General features: G+C 35.2%; 1 protein-coding gene across 4 annotated transcripts in view; it reads right to left on the bottom strand.

The window, feature by feature from the left end:
- SCLT1 (sodium channel and clathrin linker 1) overlaps window positions 1–24,108 on the bottom strand; it is a 220,471-nt gene that overhangs the window by 21,976 nt on the left and 174,387 nt on the right. The window contains exon 19 of one of the 4 annotated variants that reach the window (XR_002072497.2): window positions 5,996–6,072. The exons of the other annotated variants lie outside the window; for them this stretch is intronic. The gene's annotated coding sequence lies outside the window, so the exon portion shown is untranslated. The remainder of the gene's footprint in view (window positions 1–5,995; window positions 6,073–24,108) is intronic. 4 annotated transcript variants of the gene reach the window in all.

Below are 24,108 nucleotides of genomic sequence, written 5' to 3'. Positions count from 1 at the left end.
GTCTTTGCGCTGACTGTTCTGTCTGCTTTGATGATCTTTCTTCTGATTTTCAATGACAGGATACTTTTTGTCATTAGATCTTAAGATTTATTTTCTCGGGGCGCCTGGGTGGCTCGGTCGGTTAAGTGTCCGACTTCGGCTCAGGTCATGATCTCACGGTCCGTGAGTTCGAGCCCCACGTCGGGCTCTTTGCTGACCGCTCAGAGCCTGGTGCCTGTTTCAGATTTTGTGTCTCCCTCTCTCTCTGCCCCTCCCCTGTTCATGCTCTGTCTCTCTCTGTCTCAAAAATAAATAAACGTTAAAAAAAAAAAAAAAAGATTTATTTTCTCACAGGATCCTATTCTCAGGGATCCACCCATTCATTAGCACATTGACTTATTTTAATTTTCTACATATACTTTGATTTGATTATTTGATTTTAAGCATATACATATTTTTTTTACTCAACAATTCCACCTTCCCATCAATAATCTGCTATCTTCAAAAACCCCAAAAGAAAACAGGGGGACCTTGGGCTTTGCTGTATCATCAGTACTTAAAGAACAATAAATTCAATAAATACATGATGAGTATGTGGAGTGCAGACTCGGAGTTGTAAAAAGGGCTGGCTGAGCATGCTTGTTTATTGAGGTAGGAGTTCAGTGTGGCTGGAACACAAGGAACGTGAAGGACAGAGGCAGACTGCTGATAATAAGGTGGAGAAAAGACTATAAAAAACTAATAGGCAAGAGTAAAAGAGAAGTCTTTAAGTAGGCAGGGCCAGAATCATATTTGCTTTTCAGGAAAATAATCTGACAGCAGTATGAAAGATGGGATAGAGCAGAATAAAACTGAAGACAGAGAAACCAGAGAGAAAGAGGCTGCCTTAACGGCTGTGATTTAAGATGTGAAGGATTGGACAGGTGGACAAATATGTTACCATATGTTTACATATATGCAAGTACTTCTTTAGGACAGATTCCTGTACTTGGAATTTCAAAAGGATATGTATAGTTTAATCTGTTAGATACTGCTACATTACTTTATAAAAAGGATTTGCCAGTTTACACTCCCACCAATACTGTATATCTATTCCTGTTTATTCATGTGTTTGCAGACACTGTGTAATAACTGTCATTTACATTTTTCTCTATTTGCTGGGTAAAATAAAATTATTGTTTAAATCTGCATTTCTTCAGTGAATACTGTGGTTGAACCTGATTTGTTATGTTTAAAGGAGCTTTGTATTTCTCCTTTTGTGAGCTGCTAGTTCACATACTTTTCCATCTATTAGCTTGTTAATATTTTTCATAATTATGGAATTCTTGATGGATTTTGCCTACTAATCCCTTATTTTATTTTTTGTCATTTGTCTTTTATCTTTGTTTAGTACCTTTCTTCATACAGAATTTTAATTTTTATGGTTAAATCAGTTAATCAATATTTTCCTTGTTTGCATTCTGGGTTTTGTGTTTTTATTACAAAGACTTTTCCATTCCAAGATACTAAAAATAATCTTATTTCTTCCAATACTTTTTTACTTAGCTTGTTAATCTACCTGGAATTTACCTTATATATGGAATATTCTAAATGATTTAAAATTTTTCCAACAGCATCTTTTCACCGTTGATTTGAAATGGCATATTCTCATGAACAAAATTTCTAATTTTACATGGTTTCTATTTTTCTGTATTCTGTTCAAATTATCTATCCCTATGCCAATACTACCATACAGCTTTACATACTTTGATACCTCATAGGGCAAATCTCATTTTTTTTCCTATAGAAGTTTTTGATTTAATCTGTAAAACTAACAGGGTCCCATCCAAGTAAGATTACTACAGATATATGGCAGTTACAAATGTTATACAATAATAATAACTATTAAAATTATTTTCTCTTGGAAGCTCAAAATTCCATGTTATATATATTTCAAGATAAAAGAGTAATTAAGAAGGAATAATTATAGATGAATTAATGAAATTTTATAAATAAAAGGAAACTTCAAACTGAAAGAAACCACAGAGGAGTTCAGATTTTTAAAAAGCTTTTATACTAGGTTTTAAAAAAATGTTTCTTCATTTATTTATTTTTTAGAGAGATAGTGAGTGGAGGAGGGACAGAGAGAGAAGGAGACAGAGAATCCTAAGTAGGCTCTGCACTGTCATCACACAGCCCGATGTGGGGCATGAACCCACAAATTGTGAGACCATGACCTGAGCAGAAATCAAGACTTGGACACTTAACTGACTGAGCCATGCAGACACCCCATACCAGCTTTTTGAGACTAAGATGAAAAACTTCCTTCTATGGGAAAATTATTTAATTATTTTGTGTTATATTTAATTATGACTATACTTACTTATGGGTAAGATCTTAAGAAATCATAGCTACCTGATAATCATATTTAACGGTCATCAGAAGGAACAAAGGTTGCCAAAGGCAGCACAGTTAGTCCAAAGAGGACTCTAACGTCCTTAAGGTTTTGTGGCTATGCTGATATTTGGTTTTCTCTAATATTTTTGCAACTGTAGTAAATAGGTGGATACATAATAAACAAGAAGACAGCCGATTTATAAGAATTTGTTATAAAGTAGAGAGGACAGATGCAAACAGCCAAGTATTTTTGATTTGATGAGTCCAGACTAGCACTAATTTTTAAGGGGCCTATTTTCAGAGAGAAAGCTTTGATGCTTAATGCACACTGGGAAGCAGGATGCTGGACCTAATGTGAAAGAGTTCATTTTGGATACCTAGTGCTAAACACTTCTTGTATGAATGGTAGAATGTATAAAGTCACAGCATGTACAGAGAAACTCTTATATAGGGAGAGTCAAATTCATCAAATGAGCTATCTGCTTTTTAAGTACTGCTCTGTAGTTTATTTTGGAATTTATAAAAGACCTAATAGGTTGAAGACTTAGATTGTATCACTGAATCATTCTGAAAACAAAACCATTTCTAAGGAGAGCAAATGAATCTTTTCCCAAAGATACAGAAATACTTTCTAGAAGTTAGCCTTGTACCCTAATGGTACAACATAGCATACATCAATTTGCTAAATGCCCAATATTGATGCTACTGCAAATATGTCCAGTAAGGATCATCACATTCGTAACATTTTTTTTCCACTGGAATAAGCATAAATTTTAATTTTCTATTTCAAAAATTATAAATTTATTATGGTGTCCATATAATTCTCTGTTATAACCAATAGGTGAGATATGTCAGTGAAAATATTTTAGTAGCTACATTTCTATTGCAGAAAAATTTTTGACTTGATTTCATATATATTCCTCAGTGTTATTTATATCCTCTAACAGGACAGATATAATTTATATATATAAATATTGCCTAAAATTTAGTGCTTTCTAAAACTAGTAATGTTTTCATAAATTAAAAGTGGAATACATGAGCTTCTCATACACACCTCATGAAATATATCATGCTTACTTTGAATACAATAATGTCTTAGAATTTATAAAGGCTATTCCCTAAACCCACTGTCCACTGTTTGCTTCCTAAAGATTTTCCTACGTGCTAGGCATGGAGTGAACATCTTATATTTGTTACCATATAAATCCTTATAATAACATATGGGGTTTATAGATAAGTGGGAAGGACTGGGCCTGGGTGGGATTCAAATTCAGGTCTTACGTACTTTGACTTAGTGCTCTTATCTCTAATGCTGTGCTGCCTCCTTATGTGCTAAAAAAAAATACTGTTTTTCAACATTACTAAATATAAAATCTTTTCATGAAAGGAAATAATCAATGCAAAATCTCATGAAAATGTTTCTATGTTGAAAGTTAACATTTTAGTTTTGACATGTCTGAGCATATAAGTACAATTTTAGTGACATAGTGAGAGACATGGATAAAGTTTTTCTTAGTATATCCCAATGTAATTTCTATTTCCAACTGTTGTTTAAACAGTTGACACAGGAATATCAAGCAAAAGTTAACTATATCCTATAAAAGCCCAATTTTCCTATGCAAAATCATAAATATATACAATGAAACCTTGTTAGAATATAATGCTTTCTCACATTTTTATAAGTCTTAAACATTTATTTATTTTTGAAGGAGAGACAGAGCATGAGTGAATGAGGGGCAGAGAGAGAGGGAGACACAGAATCAGAAGCAGGCTCCAGGCTCTGAGCTGTTAGCACAGAGCCCGATGTGGGGCTCGAACTCACGAGCTGTGAGATCATGACCTGAGCCGAAGTCAGACGCTTTAACTGAGTGAGCCACCCAGGTGCCCCCACATTTTTATAATTTTATAGAAATTATCATATAACCTAGAAATATTTAACTTAAGCATAATTATTCCTTTTTAAAAAGATATCTAAAGAAGTATGACTAATCTAAAAATTCAAAGCATGTAAAAAATGTAACCTATTTATTTTTGATTTACTTTTTTTAATGTTTTATTTTATTTTTTGAGAGGCAGAGAGAGACAGAGCATGATCAGGGGACGGGCAAAGAGAGAGGGAGACACAGAATACAAAAGAAGCTCCAGGCTCTGAGCTGTCAGCACACAACCCGACGTGCAACTTGAACCCACGAACGTGAGATCATGACCTGAGCTGAAGTTGGACACTCAATCAACCGGGCCACCCAGATGCCCCGATAACGATTATTTCTAAGTAATCTTTCTCAATCTATTCAACCTACCCAGAATGCCAAAGACCATGGGGCTTTTAACATTTATTAAAAATAAGTGATGAATCACTAAATTCTACTCCTGAAATTATAACACTGTATGTTAAAACTTGGATTTAAATAAAACTAAACAATTAAAAAACCACAAAGTTTTACATTAAAAAAAATAAAAAATAAAATTTATTAAAAACAGTGCTCTAATCATGGGACAAAGACCAGATTGTCACAAAAGCAGGAGAGGTGATGGCTGAAAAAAATCTGTTTTTTGTTTGTTTTTTTGTTCCTGTCTTTAATAAGAACATCCAAAGAAGGGTTCTTTCCATATGTATTTATGTTAAGTTTATTAAAAACTGCTACACTGAACTAGGATGGCAGAAAGAAAAGTAGTGACAATAATCAATATCCATTTGAACTTGAAAGGATAAGATCATGATAAAAATTGAAAAGGATGTTGAAAATATCTCAAGGACAGTCAAGGACTGGCAATTCAGGGATATTAAGGCAATTAAAAAACTAAAAATCTGGGTATAAAATATTTCTAATCTAATAATATACATTTGCTTGATGTTTTATAGTTTGACACTGGGATATTTATACTATTTCCAAAACAACCTTAGCAAACTAATATAGCTTTTATGCTTATCAATGATAAAATTGCAGCTTGGAAAAATTGGTTTATACATAATCACACATTTGTGGGGCAGAACTTGGATGTGAATTTAGCGTGTTAGCTTTTTATATACTGCAACTGACTCCTACATTAAGATCTTAAGTCCATCACTCATGTTTAGGAGAAAATTTTTGAGGTCTCTAAAAACTGGTATTTCATTAGTTCACTGTTTAAGGTCACTGATAAATATATGGGTCTAAGCTTCTATTTTTCAATATCTAAAAGGCTGTCAAATTAAGAGTTATGTATAAAAGATGGAGATCACTCAGGGAAACCATACACAGTCCTTTTAAGATTCTATGTAAACTGGAAATAAAATGAACACAATGCCTTCAGTTATGTGCTGAATGGATGATTTGGAAAGTTCACATTAATTCTGAAACATTACTTAAGAAGCTTTGAGAACAATTTAAGTTCTTAGTAATGACATACAAACTGAGTTTGATATAAATTCAAATTGATAGAAATGGTAAAAGAAATAAAAAATTAATTGACTAAAACTAGAGATCAAATTGCTAAAAACCTGGTAGCAGAGTAAACTTCCATTAGTACAGATCGTTATAGTCCGACTCCCCAACTAGAATGTAGTGTCTCCAATGGCAGGGCAATATTTGTCCACTGATTAAAACTGATGTTAAAAGCTATTTTTAAAAATATTATATAAGAAAAACAATAATCTTACCCATTTTTGGTGTCAAGTGATGGTATTATTCTCGTGATTTTCAAGGAAATAATTCTATTTCCTTTCTTTCCTTTTATCTAAGAGGTAAAAAAAAATCACTAAATTATTAGAAATTTGGTAGCCTTAACTTACTTAGGGTTTGGAAGGTTGTTTACCAAAACCTAGTTTTTAAGCCTAGACAGGGAAGAGGGTAAGCTTTGAAACTGAAAAGAATCCTAGTTATATTTACTGAATTCAAGGTACAACTGGAGTCAAGACACAAACTGTTTGACTAAGCTAACGTAATTTCTTGATTACCTAATGTAATCTGCTGAGCATATCCGACCATGGTGCACCAGCACTGGTGAAAAGTCTAAAAAATTTACAAACAAAGATTTTATTTAAGTAGGAATATTCCTTAGAAGACTGGTTGTTTAGTTTTAAATCGCTTATTCCATGAATTATTTCTATTTGTTTCTCTCTTAAGGGCACTTAACCACTTCGTGTTGCTATATTAGGTATTCTTTTTTTTATGGAAAATTGTTTTCAAAAAAGACTTTTTAGTTGAAAATTCAACAAAGAGGCAGTATAGCAAAGTGGCGATGAAATCTATGGGACAAAAGAAGAATTTGACCTTATATTGGAGCAGGGGTAGTTTATGTCATTACAGCAGGGTGTATGGGAAAAGATGCACAGAGAAATATAAATGCAGTAGAAGTTCTCTTCTGATTGCTTCTTTTTTCTCAGTGAAATAGGAATTGAGGTTACCAAATGAAAGTGGTTATGGGGAGGAGATATAAAAGATTTGAAGAAGGATATGAGGGTATGAAATAGTCACCAAAAAGAGTGGAATATATAGAGGTTGCCTGGCAGCTTAAAGACCCCTTTTGCGATGATGAATTAATTAATATATATATATATTTTTAATGTTTCTTTATTCTTAAGACAGAGCATGAGCAGGGGAGGGGCAGAGAGAGAGGGAGACACAGAATGTGAAGCAGGCTCCAGGCTCTGAGCTGTCAGCACAGAGCCCGACACGGGGCTCCAATTCACAAGCTGGGAGATCAAGACCTGAGCCGAAGTCGGACGCTTAACCAACTGAGCCACTCAGGCTCCCATAATTAATATCTTTAATGTTTGTTTGTTTGTTTGTTTGTTTGTTTGTTTATTTATTTATTTATTTTGAGAAAGTGAGAGAGAGAGAGAGAGAGCGAGCACAGGCAGGGGAGGTGCAGAGAGAGAGTGGGAGAGAGAGAATCCTAAGCAGGTTCTGCACTGTCAATGCAGAGCCTGATGTGGGGCTGGAACCCACGAATGGTGAGATCATGACCTGAGCCAAAATCAAGAATCGGACGCTTAACTGACTGGGCCACCCAGGTGCCTGATGATGAATTTAGAGTGAGATCACCAGCATGGCTGTGTGTTTTCCTCCAGCCACCTTAAGTTGAATGGGTGAAGGTACAGAAAGGACAACGGACTGGAGATAACCAGGGCTTGTCTGGCAAAAGGAAGAAGAGAAAGCATCAGCAGAGTTCAAAATGATTATCCCTGCTGACTCTTTCTAAACTACATGGCAACTGATGGATGGGAGAAGATATCTCCAAATGACACATCAGATAAAGGATTAGTATCCAAAATGTATAAATAAGTTATCAAAATAAACACCCCCAAACCAAATAATCCAGTGAAGAAATGGGCAAAAGACATGAACAGACACATTTCCAAAGAAGACATCCAGACAGCTAACAGACACATGAAAAGATGCTGAGCATCACTCATCATCAGGGAAATACAAATCAAAACCACAATGAGATATCACCTCACACCTATGAGAATGGCTAAAGTTAACAACTCAGGCAACAACAAATGTTAGCGAGAATGTGGAGAAAGGAAAACACTTTTGTACTGCTGGTGGGAATGCAAACTGGTGCAGCCACTGTGGAGAACAGTATGGAGGTTCCCAAAAAATTAAAAATAGAACTACCTTATGATCCAGCAATTGCACTACTAGGTATTTATCCAAAGGATACAAAATGCTGATATGAAGGGGCACATGCACCTCAATGTTTATAGCAGCACTATCAACAATAGCCAAATTATGGAAAGAGCCCAAATGTTCATTGACTAATGAATGGATAAAGAAGAGGTGGTATATATATATACAATAGAGTATTACTTGGTGATCAAAATGAATGAATGAAATCTTGCCATTTGCAACAATGTAGATGGAACTACAGTGTATTATGCTAAGCGAAATAAATCAGTCAGAAAAGACAGATATCATATGATTTCACTCATATGTGCAATTTAAGAAACAAAACAGATGAACATAGGGGGAGGGAAGGAAAAATAAGAAGAAAACAAAAAACAAAAAAGAAAGGGAGGCCAACCATAAAAGACCCTTAAATACAGAGAACAAATTGAGGGTTGCTGGAGCAGGGCTGGGTGGGGGGATGGGCTAAATGTGGATGGGCATTAAGGAGGCACTTGTTGGGATGAGCATTGGGTGTTAGGTGTAAGTGATGAATCACTAAATTCTATTCCCGAAATCATTATTGCACTATATGTTAATTAACTTGGATTTAAATAAGATTAAAAAATAAAAAATAACTTAAGAAAAACTATATTCCCTTCTAAAAATATATATACTACCTATTCCCTTTTTCTGCTTTACATTTCTCTTCAGCCCTTATCATTCTCTACCACACTGTATACTTAATTTCTCTTGTTTACTATCTTTATTAGAATGAAAACTCCAGGAAGGCAAGGATTTTTTGTCTGTCTAGTTCACTGCTATTGTCTTTTAAAAGCACATCTTCTTGCTGGATAACGGCAAAGCAGTTTCACCCCCTCACTCTCCACCAACGCCCTGTAGTTTCACAGAGAGAACTGACTGGCTGGCTTATTAGCTAGGAGCTATTTTTAAAGGACTAGGTGCTTTGGATATAACTTTAATTTTTAAAACTGGTAATATTAACTTATTCTTATTAAAATAAAGGAAACTTAAGGTGATGGAGGTTTCTCTAAAATTTTCTTAAGTAGAAGAGAGTAATATAAAGTGGAAAGTGATAGAAATGATATTGGAATACTGTAAGGGCCCGATGAGAAAATCTCTGTAGCCACCTTCTTCCTAACTGGTTAGGAAGGGGTGGGAGAATAAAATGAATTAACATTTATAAGAGGCATCTCTGGCATAGTGTGGAAAATGGATTAGAGGGAAGACAAGTTTAGGGTTCCAGAAATCAATCGGAAAGCTGTTGCAGTAATCCAGGTAAGGAGATGAGGGTGGCCTGAACTAAGGAGTGAGATAAAGGCAAATATCTTTGAAAAACATTAAGGAGGGAAGATCAGCCAGACTCAGTAATTGTGAAGATACAGGAAAGGAGGTAGAATGAGAGGGGTCAGGGCAATTTGCTCTTCTGGTCATTCTATGGACCACATCAATGTTGTTTTCAAGATTCTGATGATTGGAAACCACTGGACTACTTCCCATAGTATTTGAATTTTAGCTAAAAATGAGACAAAAGCATATGAAAAACAAATAGTTTCCAGTATTCAAAAGATTAAGTTATGGTGGTGTGATGACAGGCAGCAGGATTGAGACTTTTTTGACACACTGGACTCATTCCATGAAACTTTTTTTTTTTTGAGAGAGAGAGAGAGAGAGAGAGAGAGAGAGAGAGAGAGAGAGAGAGAGAGAGAGATGTGTACAAATAGGGGAGGGGCAGAGGAAGAGAAAGACAGTCCCAAGCAGGCTCTGTGCCCATCGTGGAGCCAAAAGTGAGGCTTGTTCTCATGACCATGACATCATGACCTGAGCTGAAATCAAGAGTTGGACACTTAACCAACTGAGCCACTTACATGCCCTCAGGAAACTCCTTTAAATCAGTCATATATGGAGCTACCTATTCTGCTTGCTCATAAAGCTGGCATTGCATCTCAGATTTCAGGTGGAAGGGATTCTTCTTTGGTCTTATACTACTGGCTGGCAAAAACTCCTTTAAAAAAATCACACTTCAGTAATTCAACTAAATCACCTATAAATGTTGTACATAATACTTAACAAATGCCCAGCACTATGCTATGGACTTTATGTTTACATAAATATTTATGCTTATATATGCATATTGATTCAATAAATATTATGTGCCAATAACTACTGATGTGTTGGTGCCTATGGATACACATGCTTACTTCACAGAAGTTTGTAATATATGACCAATGTGTACTTGAAATTTTAGAACAGGAGTTCAAACATGAGTTCAAACAATTGGATAAATAATCCTAGCCACATTATTTTGTGTGATATTTTATCCTCTGAAAGTATGATCTTGATTATGAGCAGTACTAATTTTAACTTATTTCACTCAATCCTGGTGCCTTCATCTTGGACTATGTATTCCTTTATCATCGACAGTTTTCATAATAATTATTAGAATGAAGACCATTTAAAAAACTTTATGAGATAAGAAAAAACTTCACTATAGGCTGTGGTATAATTATGGCAATTTATGTTTCTTAGTTTCTTGAATAGTGGCGGCACATTATACCTTATCATGTTTCACAAAGTTCAATTGCATTTCAAAAACTAAAATTCTGCATAAAAGATCAAAATTGAAAGGGGAATTTGTCCTAGAAAAGAAAAAATAATTGAAAAAAGATCAACTAGCTTTCATTCATTCACTCAATAAATAGGTTTTGAGTATCTTCTAGGGCTGGACATTCTTTTAGGGTCTAGGGATATAGTGGGGAACACGAGAGACAACTTACTTTATGCAGGGAGAAAGTAAAGATAAAAAGTATATTTTCTCCCTTCATGAGGGAGAAAGAAGATAAAAAGTATAAAGAAATAAATATAAAATGCAATTACTTTAAAAATTTTTTAAAATAATTTTTAAAAATTTATTTATTTATTTTGAGATAGCATGAGCAGGAGAGGGGCAGAGAGATAGGGGGAGAGAGAGAATCCCAAGCAGGCTCCATGCTGTCAGCACAGAGCCTGATGCAGGGCTTGAACTCATAAACCGTGAGATCATGACCTGACCTGAAATCAAGAGTTGATGCTTAACTGACTGAGCCACCCAGGTGCCCCTTTAGATTTTTTTTTAATGTTTGTTTGTATTTGAGAGAGACAGACAGAGTGCAAGCAGAGTAGGGGCAGAGAGTGAGAGAGGCAGAATCTGAAGCAGGCTTCAGGCTCTGAGCTGTCAGCACAGAGCCCAAAGTAGGGCTTGAACTCACAAGCCGCGAGGTCATGACCTGAGCCACAGTTGGATGCTTAACCAACTGAGCCACCCAGATGCCCCAAAATGCAGTAACTCTTAATGATGAACACTAAAAGGAGAAACAAAAAATGGGTAATGGGATATAGTAACTTCTTAAGAGCAGGGCCTGGTCTTACTCATCTCTGTGTTTCAATAGCAGCTAGCAGAATGCTTAGAAAAGAGTGGTCACTCACATGTTTTTTTATATAAATTAAAGTGAGTTTTTAGGTATCTGCTTTTGTTTCTGGAAGTACCTGTATAAATCTGCAAACTGAAGTATTAGACACTTTAAACTGGAATTCTGAACTTAATTCTGAACTTAATAAAGTGTAGAGACAGCCAAGATGTAAATAATCTTGCTGAACACTTTTAAAGGTGTCCTAAAGCCCTGAATCTGAGCAAATTTGGATATTTTCAGGTAGGTTTACCAATAAAAAAAGCAACTATATAAAATATTAATGTGTTTATATTCTTGCAGAGTTTATATCATTTAATAATCTACATGTAATTTTTAATACAAAGATAATAGTAAACCAAATTGATTTATTCATCACTTTTTTTTCTGAGAACTATGGGAAAAATCAAGTGTAATGAGACCCACAAAGAAGTGGCACTGCCTTTCTCTTAAGCCTGATGCAAAATATCTGTCAAGTGACAAAAGCTTTTTGGGTAGATTTATAGTGTCTAATTATCAAAGCATACTGACTGAAGAAAAAGCTATTATGTTAGAAAATGCAATGTTAAATCTTTACAGGACATCCTCTGCATGGGAAGTCTCTCACTAAGCAAGAAGTATAGTTACAAATTATGCTACATTTTTCAAGATGTTTTTAAGATCTCAGCTAACATGACAGGTACTTTTTATCTTTCAACACCGTGATATAAATAAATTCAAAGTTAGGCACTTCTGTCCTATTAAAATCTGTCCTTATATCCTAGGCTTATGACTCTATACTATTAGTTGCTTCAAGGTATAATATAGTTGTTTTTAAATGTTGTCTTGACTCAATTTTGAGGGCCTAGCAAGAGGTCTTTTTTTTTTTTTTTTTTCTTGTACAGCCGATTAAATGCACACTCCCAACCACTTTGGTTATGTGGCTCTCATACTCTGTACCACTGTACATCTACCTTAACTGCCCCAGGGCGAGGTATCAGGCAACCAGAGCCCACTGAAATCATTCAAATTATCCAATCCTAACCCTACTTACCCTGCCTTATTCCTTCCACCGGAAAATAAAATAAAGGGACTTGCCCACTGTTACCCCTACTTCCTCTGCCTTGTGACCCTTCAGTGGCCCTCTGTGGTGTGCTGTGTTTGCCCCAGGAAACTGTGATTATAAGAAATTATAAAATTCTTTCCTTTGTCTCTTAATCTGCATCTGCCCTTGCTATATCTCACTCAAAGTAATTTGGTTACAACACAGAGGCACACAATGTATTTCTTTTAGTTAAGACATAATACTAATATCAATTGCTAATGTTTATTAAAGAAGTAATAAGTTCTATAAGTGCAACACTGGTTCTAAAGACCCTGAGGCTAATTCCCTGTAATAGTTTGAATTGATTTATTTTGTAGCTACAGTCCATTTCAACTTCCAGGATGCTGTAATCGACCAGACACACATGTAAACTCTGTACAAGACAAAAGTTATCTAAAGATTTTCACCAAGACATATCAATCACTGTGCTAAATGAGGTGGCTATTTTTAAAGAGATATATATGCTTAGATCTAGTAAAAGCACACCAGGGCATTCAGATTAATCAACCCATGAAAAACTCTACAACACTTTAAAAGCATTAAAGAGATGAAAATATAGCAAAAAGTCCCAAGATAGTTACTGAATGGAAGTTTGTAATGAGAAAAAGAAGCAGAATACTGGAACACCAATGCTTCCTATGCCCCAGAAGGCATTTACAATAGCCCATATTTAGGATCTCGTTCTTTCATGAGGGGGTGTGGTAGAGAAACCTTTTCCAATACTGATACTCTTTCAGGATAAAGGTGAAACATATCTTAATCCATGTCCTTCCTTGTAAAGTCATAGAACTATAGAGAAGCTACTTTGGTCATAAGCAAAACAGGAGAAGAAAAGAAAAAAGAAATATTCCTGTGAAGTTGTGGCCACAGACCAGCTATCTTACAGATTTACCTCAAAGAACAAATACCTAGGGTAGTCCAGAAAGCCTAACTGTATGGTCAAGTGCTCAAAACCAGAAGTGCTCTAAGGCACCCAGAAGCAGCAAAGGCAAAGCCTGTCCAGGTAATCCCCATAACAAAAATTTTCCAGTGCAATTACTAACAAGCAGATAGAGCAACCATACAACATGAATAGAACCAGCAGAAACAAACCTGTCTCATATTGAATTTATCAGATGTGGTCTTTCAAATAATGTTTACTATTTTAAAAGAAAAGCATGGCAAACTTGGAAATGTCAGCAAGAAAAAGGAGGCTTTAAGAATGTAAAATGGCAGATATGACCAAGTTAAATAGAACTTCTAGTAACAAAAAACCCTTAAGATAAAAACTCAGTGGACATATACAGAAGTTTGAACATAAACAGAACATAAAATATTAGACTTGAAGAAACTGTCTGAATATAGCACATTGAAAGAAAAAGATGGAAATAGAGACACAGTAATGTAGTATGGGAGAGAGAGAACTGAACAAAGGCAATATTTGTTTTGTTTTTAAAACCAACCTTATTGAAATGTAATTATGGAAAATAAATGTAGTCATTTTGAGTGTAGGGTTTGGTAAGGTCTGACAAATGCATATAGTCACATAACTACAATCACAGTTAATACACAGAATATGTCCATCACCCCAAAATATTCCCTCATGACCCCATGTAGTCATTGTCCCATCTCTAACCCCAGCCCTACGCATCCACTAAACTGTTCTCGTTACAGATTAAAATTATCGTTCTCAGAATTTCATATAAATGTGATCATACAGTGTGCACTCTTCTTTGGCTTTTGTTTCAGCTCACTTTTGACAATCATCCATGTTGTTGCATTTATCAGTAGTTTGTCCCTTTTTATCGCTGAGTATTTATCCACACACCTCTTGATGAACATCTGGGTTTTTTTTCCCATTTTTGGTTATCATAAATAAAGCATCTACAAAGACTTGTGCACAAGTTTTTTTGTGTGTGAATCTGTTTTCATTTCTCTTGGTTAAATATTTATGAGTCCAACTGCATGATAATATAGTAAGTACATACTTAACTTTGTAGTAAACTGCCAAACTGTTATTATCATTATTGACCAGTAAGATTTTTTTAAAATACTCCGGGGGCACCTGGGTGGCTCAGTTGGTTAAGCATCCAATTTCGGCTCAGGTCATGATCTCACGGTCTGTGAGTTGGAGCCCCGCGTTGGGCTCTGTGCTGACAGCTCGGAGCCTGGAGCCTGCTTCAGATTCTGTGTCTCCCTCTCTCTCTCTGCCCCTCCCCAATTCGTGCTCTGTCTCTCTCTGTCTCAAAAATAAATAAAAATAAACATTAAAAAAAATAAAGTACTCTGAGTACAAGTTCTTTGTCAGTTATACTATTTGCAAATCTTTTCTCACAGTCTTATTTTGATTTTCTTAAATGGTGATTTTTGAAGAGAAGTTAATACAATGTAGTCCAATTTATCAATTTTTTAAATGATTTGTTCTTCTTGTGTCCTATATAAGAAATTTTTGCTTACTACAGATTTTTTTCATGTTTCTTCTAGAATTTTTGTTGTTTTCCTTTTATGTAAGACTATGATTCATTTCAAGTTACTTTTGTATATTGTGTATGTAATGGTGTGGCAGGTAGCCTCTAAAATGGCTCCCAATTTCTGTACCTTCTGGTATTCAGACCCCCACATTCAAAGGGGGTGCTATACACAATAACTTGATTCTAATTAATGGAAAAAGGTAAAAGTGATGAGATGTCACTGAAAGATTAGATTAAAAAAGACAACAACTTTTGCTTTCCCTTCTCTTCTTTCTTCCTTTCTTTGCCTCTTTCTTTCTCAGCTCTCACTCTGAGGGAAGCAAGCAGTCATGTTGTGAGTACACATACAAAGAGGCTCACGAGGCAAGGAACTGATGTCTCCTGCCAACAACAATTAATACTCGAGGACTGCCATGGCTTTAAAGTGAACTTGGGAGTGAATCCTCCCCTTTGGAGCCTTGAGATGCCTGCAGTTTCATCACAGATCCTGAGTCAGAGGCATTCTGATTCAGATAAGCCTGGACTCCTGACCCAAAAAAAAACTGTGGAATAATAAATGTTGTTCTAAGCCACTAAGTTTTGAAGTAATTTGTTATAACAAATTACTAATACAAATTAGTAATAGATAACTAATACAAAGGTTTTTTTTTAATCAAATATGGAAAACTTTTGACTATTATTTCTTAAAATACCCCTAACTGTCACCCCCACACTTTACCCTGCTTGATACTGTCCCTCTGGTCACTGAGGCTGTCTTTGTTTTTGTCTTTTTTTCTCATTATGCTTCATTTTTGGGTAATTTTCTTTTCTGTCTTCAAGTTCTCTGATCTTTTTTCCTGCGGTGTATAATTTTTTGTTAATCCCATCCAGTAAATAAAGCAATTTCCAATTTTATAATTAGCATGCCCAAATTTTCATATGGTTCCTTTCTCATCATCTTCATGTATTTCTTTAATTCACTGGGCACATTTTTAACCACTAGTTCAAAGTTTAATTATGCCAAACCTCTGTCACTTCTGAGTGTGTTTCTATGCACTGCTTCTTTTTTTCTTGGTTATGGGTACTATTTTTTGCTTACCTGATAATAAAAGTGTTGGATTTTTTCTGGCAGGCAATTAAATTACTTGAGAACATGCTAGATTATTTTGAGGCTTGGTTTTAAGTCTTGTCAAGGCAAATTTAGAATACCTTTTGTTCTAGGCTGGCTTAATTCTATTAATAAGGTAAAGTCATTCTGGAATCTTTACTGAAGGATTCTCCCCTCTGGCTGGGCAGAACTCTAATATCTCCTAGCCCTATGTGAGCTATTGATGTTTTTCAGCTTATAGCTCCTTAGTCATTGTTTGCCTAGCTTCTTTGAGTTTCATTCTATGTATGAGTAAGAAACACAAAGGGACTACTATGCAGATTTCTAAAGCTCTTTCTCTGTGTAGCTCTATCTTCTCTGGTTCTCTGCCTTGCAAATTTCAGTTACTCAGGCAGACTTGGAAGTGGCTGAGATGTACCCTCTCTGGACCATGGTCATGAAAGTACCTTGACACAGAAATCCAAGGTGAGTCTAGATTTTATCTTGTTTCTTGTCTCTCTTGAATCAGAAAAATAATTGTTTCAAATATTTTGTCCAGTTTTCTAGTTGTTTCTTGTGGGAAGTTAAGTCTGGCACCAGTTTCTCCATCATGGCAGGAAACAGAGATTTCCAGATGCCATATTTGAAAAGTTGACATCTGCCAATTTTCTGAACCAACACCAATCTACACTATCAAAAGGCACAAAATACAACAAATGAAATGACACCCATACTTAAGATACATCACAGTGAAAGGACAGAAAAACAAAACATTTAAATAGCCATAGGAAAAGAGATTACTTTCAAAGGAGTGATAAGTGAGGTGGCCAGATGTCTTCTATATAGAAATAACAGAAGTCAGAGGTAAACAGATTGTTTTTAATTTTCTGAAAGAAAATAGCAGTCAACTTGGAATTCTGTCAACCAGCCAAAATACTGCTCAAATAGGAACATAAAAAGTAGGAAAAATAGGGGCGCCCTGGGTGGCTCAGTCAGTTAAGTGTCTAACTTTGGCTCAGGTCATGATCTCACAGTTCATGATTTCGAGCCCAACTCTGGGCTCACTGCTGTCAGCACCGAAAACGCTTTGGATCCTCTGTCCCCCACCATCTCTCTCTCTGCCCTTCTCCTGCTCATACTCTCTCAAAACAAAAAACAAAAAACAAAAAACATTAAAAACAAAAAAAGTAGGAAAAGTAGTCCTAGCTGGAATGTTTGAGATATAAGAAGAAATGCAGAACAAAGAAGGTGGTAAATATATGGGCTAAATGAACTGTAATTATATAAAATAATTAGCAGTGTGAAATGAAAACACTACAAAGCAGACTTAAAAATTTGGCAACAATAACATATAAGTTGGGCCAGGGAAACAAATGGTGTTAATATGTTCCAAAGTTCTTGGATTATCTGGCTAGAGGAAAATGGCTTTGATTAACTTTAGACTTTCCTATGGTAAATATATATGGCATAATTTCTAGGGTAACAGAGTATTTAATTTCTAAAACTTAAGGGGAGAAGTGGAATGATTAAAAAAAATACCTAGTCAATAAAAAAAGATGAGAAAGGAAAGAAAAAGAAAGCAGAGATGATAAAAATAGGAAGTACTAAAATAAAACATAACAAATCTCAATATACTTTGGATTACACTGAGTATAAATGAACTAAATGGTCTAAAACAAAACTATATACTGTTTCTAAGAGACATATCTATGGAAAATAGAAGTAATTAACAAAAAGAGAGTATGTCCCCATATGTTTAGAAATTTAAAAATGTACTTATAAATAACACATGGATTGAAAGAAGAAATGAAAATCAGAAAATATTTTGAAGTAAATAAGAGTGAAAATACTAGATGTATCAAAACTTGTATGCTAAAGCTATGTCAGTGTCTGGGAGAAAATCAATAGCATTTAAGAAAATATATTCAAATGATGAAAAAACAAAAGGTGAAAATTTGTGAGATATGCTTCTATTTCAAGAAGACAGAAAAGGAACAGCAACATGAAAGCAAAGAAAGCAGAAGGAGCGAGGTAATAAAGAGAAAATATATAACAAATATAAAATAAAGAAGATTTAAAAAATCAAAGCTTATTTATAGAGTAATGAAATTGACAATCCTCTAGTGGAATGATAAGGACAAAAGAGACTAGGTACAAATAATATCAGTATCAACTGAGAACAAACTGAGGGTTGATGGGGGTTGGGAGGGAGGGGAGGGTAGGTGATGGCATCTTTTGGGATAAGCACTGGGTGTTGTATGGACACCAATTTGATAATAAATTTCATATATTAAAAAAAACAAATAATATCAGTATCAGTAATGCAATCATTACAGATGCTTCAGACATCAGATAAGAAGATATTATGAACAAATTTTATCCAAAATACTTGGAAATTCAGAAGACATGGAGGCATTTCTAGAAAAATATAATTTATCAAAACTGTTTCAGAGAAGAAAAAGAAAATGTGAAGAGTTTTTTTTAACTGTTCAATGGAATCAACAATCAAAGATATTCCTATAGAAATCCCAAAACAACAACAACAGCAACAACAACACTCCAGGCCAAGACAGTGTCACTGGAGAGATCTACCAAATATTCAAAGAAAATAAACATTTCTAACATACAGTTTATGAGAAAACAAAAAAGCAATTTTTTGAGGCTGGCATAACTTTGATTCTACAAATTAACAATGAGAGTTGAAGAATGGAAAGCTTCAGGTCCATCTCTCTAGTGAACACAGATGAAAAAATACTAAACAAAATACCAGCAAGCCAAATCCAGAAATATATTAAGAAGAATGCATTCGGACTGTGTTAGTTTTATTATAGGAATATAAATTTGGTACACTAGCAAAATTGATCTATAAAATTTATCCCATTGATTATAAGAAAAAAATCAAATGATTACCTCAAACAATACAGAAAAATCTTTTATAAAATTCAATAGGATAAAAACTCAGAAAAATAAGAAAACTTCCTGAATCTAACAGAAGTTACCTTCCAACACAGAAAACATTATACACAAAGATGAAGACTGAAAGCTTTCCTTCTGAGATTGAAAAAAAAGGAGAGGCTATTACTCTGATTCTTCACTGTGATGGAGATCTAGCCAGTGTAATAGGTGAAAAAGGGAAATAAAACAGATGACGACTGGAAATAAGTAAAAAAGTTGTGGTTTATATATACAATGGACTACTACTTGGCAATGAGAAAGAATGAAATATGGCCTTTTGTAGCAACGTGGATGGAACTGGAGAGTGTTATGCTAAGTGAAATAAGTCATACAGAGAAAGACAGATACCATATGTTTTCACTCTTATGTGGATCCTGAGAAACTTAACAGAAGACCATGGGGGAGGGGAAGGGAAAAAAAAAGTTACAGAGAGGGAAGGAGGCAAATCATAAGAGACTCTTAAAAACTGAGAATAAACTCAGACTTGATGGGGGGGGTGGGAGGGAGGGAAAAGTGGGTGACGGGCATTGAGGAGGGCATCTGTTGGGATGAGCACTGGGTGTTGTAAGGAATCCAATTTGACAATAAATTTCATATTAAAAAAACTGTTATATTCAGAGAGGATATAATTATACATAAACAAAATCCAACATATGCATTAATTTCTTAAATTATGTAGAAAACAAAATGTACAGTTATGAACCAAAGTTGCAATAATACTGGCTTTTAGATGATCTGCCCTTTTTTTTTTTTTTAATGTTTGTTTATTTTTGAGAGACAGAGACAGAGCACAAGCGGGGAAGGCAGAGAGAGGAAGACACAGAATCCAAAGCAGGCTCCAGGCTCCAAGCTGGCAGCAAGGAGTCTGATGCAGAGTTCAAACTCATGAGTCTCAAGATCATGGCCTGAGCTGAAGTCAGATTGCCAACTGACTGAGCCACCCAGGCACTCCATAGACTAACTGCTTTTTAAAAAATCTATTACTCTTAAATCAGGTAGAAAACAAAGAGTAGAGTTATATTTTTCTCTAAAAAATTTTTTTTTTTTTTAATTTTTTTTTTTTTTTAACGTTTTTATTTATTTTTGAGACAGAGAGAGACAGAGCATGAACAGGGGAGGGTCAGAGAGAGGGAGACACAGAATCTGAAACAGGCTCCAGGCTCTGAGCTGTCAGCACAGAGCCCGACGCGGGGCTCGAACTCACGGGCCGCGAGATCGTGACCTGAGCCGAAGTCGGCCGCTTAACCGACTGAGCCACCCAGGCGCCCCTCTAAAAAATTTTTTTAAGTGCTTATTTTTGAGAGAGAGAGAGAGAGAGAGAGAGAGAGAGTGTGTGCAGGGGAGGAACAGAGAGAGAGGGAGACACAGAATCTGAAGCACATTGCAGGTTCTGAGCTGTCAGCCCAGAGCTGGGTGTGGGGCTTGAACCCACAAACCTTGAGATTATGACCTAAGCCAAAGTCAGACACTTAACCTACTAAGCCACCCAGGTGCCCCTTGTTTTCTACATAATGTAGGAGCCTGATGCATTTTGAACAATTGTTTGTTTACGCTTTTGGACATAATGTATAAAGGTATAATTTTGTGACATCAACAACTGAAAGGAGTGGGGACAGAACTATAAAGGATCAGAGTTTTTGTATGTTACTGAAGTTAAACTGGTATAAACCCAAATTAGTGTTACAACAACTTTAGGATGTTACACGTAATCCCTATGGTAATCTCTCTCTCTCTCTCTCTCTCTCTCTCTCTCTCTCTCTCTCTCACACACACACACACACACACACACACACACACACACACACACAGAATATACACAAAAGGAAATGAGAAAGGAACTTAAATGTTTCATTTAAAAAAATCAGCTAAACATAAAGACAGTAATGCAAGAAATGAAGGACAAAAAAGCTGTGAAGTATATAGAAAACAAATAGTAAAATGACAGAAGCAAGTCCCTCCTTATCTGCTAGCCTTAAAAGAGAAGGAGATTCTGGCATACCCTACAACATGGATGAGTCTTGGGGACTTTGTGTTGGGTGAAATAGGCCAGTCACAGGGGGACTGATACCTCTGATACCTATATGAGGTACTTAGGGTGGTAGTCAAGGTCACAGAGACAGAAGTGGAGTGGTTGTTGCCAGTGGCTGGAGGAGGGGGAAGAGGGCACTGGGGGAGTTTAGTTTAATAGGTACAGAGTTTCCAATTTTCAAGATGAAAAGCAATTCTGGAGAAGGATGGGTGGTGATACATCATTCAGTACACTGAATACCACTGAAATGTATACTTAAAAATGGTTAATATGGTAAATGTCATATGCATATTTTGCCACAATTAAACAATAGTTTAAGTGGAATCAATGCAAAGGTCCATCAACTGGTGAGCAGATAAAACAAAATATGGTATATATCCATACTACTGACTCATCGATAAAAATAAACACAATACTGATCTGTGATACAATTTGGATGAATCTGAAAGACATTATGCTAAGGGAAAGAAGTGCGATGCAAAAGAACATATGATGTGTGATTCCCTATACAGGAAATGCCCAGAACAGGCAAATCTAAGGAGACAGCAAGTAGGTTATTGATTGTCAGAAATAGGAAGTTGGTACTGCCTGCAAATAGGCATGGGAGATTTTGTGGTTTGATGGAAATGTGCTGAAACCTGATTGAAGTGATGCTTGCACAACTCTGTAAAATTACTATAAATCACAGAATTGTATGCTTAATGGAGCGAGATATATGGTATGCAAATTATACCACAATAAAGCTGTTGAAAAACTCAAAGAATCTACAGTTTTTGTACTGAGCAAGGTTCCTGGTTAAAAAAAATCAGTTATAAAAAGCATTTCTATTTCTGTATGCAAGCAAAGATCACAAAATAAAATCAGGGAAATACTATTTATATCATAAAATATCAATTACTAAAATATACCAACTAAATCTAACAAAGATGTGTAAGACTTCTATAAAGAAATTAATACACTTTACTGAGGGTAGTAAAAAAGATGTAAACAAATGGAGAGATGCATGTCCAAAAGATTGGAATCTTTAAAACTTTAAATTATTTTAACTTGCTCCGAATTTACTTATAGACTCAATGTACTCCCAACCAAAATCTCATCACAGTTCTTTATGGAATTTAAGAACACGATTTTAACATGAATAGGAAATGTCCATGGCCAAGAACAGACAAGAATTTTGAAAAATAGAACAAGAGGAGTGGTTCTATCAGATATCAAGTCACTTTTCTAATTTTGTATTTGTTTTCAAAAGTGTCCCCTAAAGCTATAATAAACAGCAATATGGTATCGACACAGGATTGGCAGACAAACAAATGAAACATAAGAAAGCTCAGAAACAGACACACACATATGAACACAAATTATGACAAAGGGGACACTGCAAAATATTGAGGAAATGACAATTTTGTCATGAAAGGTTACAGGGATGAATGGCTACCACATGGAAAAAATGGACTTCTATCTTACCCTATACACAAAATCAATTTTAGAGTGAATAAAGACTTATCTGTGGAAGGTAAAACTATAAAACTTTTGGTAGTTAAGCTAAAAGAGAATCTTTAGAGGTCAGGATAGAAAGGGAGTTTTTAAAATAAGACACACAGTCATCATAAAACCAAAGAGATAAATATGACTCCATCAAAGTTAATAATTTCTGTTTATCAAAATGTGTCAGGAGATGGGGAAGAGAAAAATAGAAGGAAATGATAAGCCACAGAATAGGAGAAGATATTTTTGTTTTTGTTTTTTGGAGAAGATATTTGCAACATTTGAGAAAAAGTAAACAATAGAGAAATGGTTAAAAGGCTTGAAGAGACACTTCACAGAATAAAAGTTCACAAGGCCAATAAACGTAGATGTTCAACTTCAACAGAATTATGAGCTGCAAGTTAAAACTATAATGAGAAACCAATAATCATTACAGTCGCACAATTTAACATATCTGACTTCACTGAGTGGAGCTGAGGACTATCAGAAATTCTTACGCTACTTGCAAAAATGTAAATAGTTACAATTATTTTGAGAAACAGTGAGGCCTTTTCTACTATGTTGAAAATATGCATTCCTTATGACTCAACGATTCCATTTTTAGGAATATGCTAGAAAGAGGGATGTCTAGGTATATCAGGATATTATAGAGTAATAATAAGTTCATTATCCATTGTACTGCTAATGGGCATTTGCATTTCCATTTGGAGACAATTATGAAAAATGCTACTATAAGCATTCTTGTAGCAGCTATGTATACGATCTTAAAAGCTATGATTTATTTTTGCCTGGTTTCTTTCCTTCTCCCCCACACCCCAAATGGGCCAAACTGAAAGCTTTAGGAGAGATTAGTAATTCAGCAATGAACTGGATAATGAAACTCTTGAACAGAGAAGATCAAGTGAAAATTAACTCTATGGAAACAGTTAATTCCATAACATGATTAAAGAAGAGCTCCCTGTGATATTTCTTTCTTGGATATCTATATTTTATCTTTTAGTGCCAAGATTTGTTGCATCTTAAAAAAAAGTAGCTGTGGGGCGCCTGGGTGGCTCAGTCGGTTAAGCGGCCGACTTCGGCTCAGGTCATGATCTCGCGGTCCGTGGGTTCGAGCCCCGCGTCGGGCTCTGTGCTGGCAGCACAGAGCCTGGAGCCTGTTTCAGATTCTGTGTCTCCCTCTCTCTGACCCTCCCCCGTTCATGCTCTGTCTCTCCCTGTCTCAAAAATAAATAAAACGTTAAAAAAAAATTAAAAAAAAAAAGTAGCTGTATTTCATTATATAAACATTGCTATTATCATTAAAGATGTTATTTACTATTAATTTTTGGTTACCAATATCTTTATGTTCCAGCAAATATGTTCCTCCAAAATTGTTATTCATTACTAAGCTTTGGATCTTTTCTGCTGCAGTGTATTTCTCACCTTCAATTCTCACACCAGATCAACATTTCTAAAATCTATTGTGATTTCCAATATTTGAAAACTATATTTTGAGTAGTCAAAGAAGCCTTTTATTATCTTCATTAAGCTCATTAGGAAGAGTGTTACCAAAAGATAGATGACTTTCCAATCTAGTATCACCATGTTAATATTATCAGTATGTATTAAAGGCACTGAGTGATTATA

This window comes from Panthera pardus, unplaced genomic scaffold (assembly GCF_024362965.1).
Source record: "Panthera pardus isolate Hobbes unplaced genomic scaffold, ASM2436296v1 HiC_scaffold_13, whole genome shotgun sequence".
NCBI classification, from domain to species: Eukaryota; Metazoa; Chordata; class Mammalia; order Carnivora; family Felidae; genus Panthera; species Panthera pardus.
Note: the sequence above shows the minus strand (reverse complement) of the source record. Positions and strands in the feature narration are given on the sequence as shown.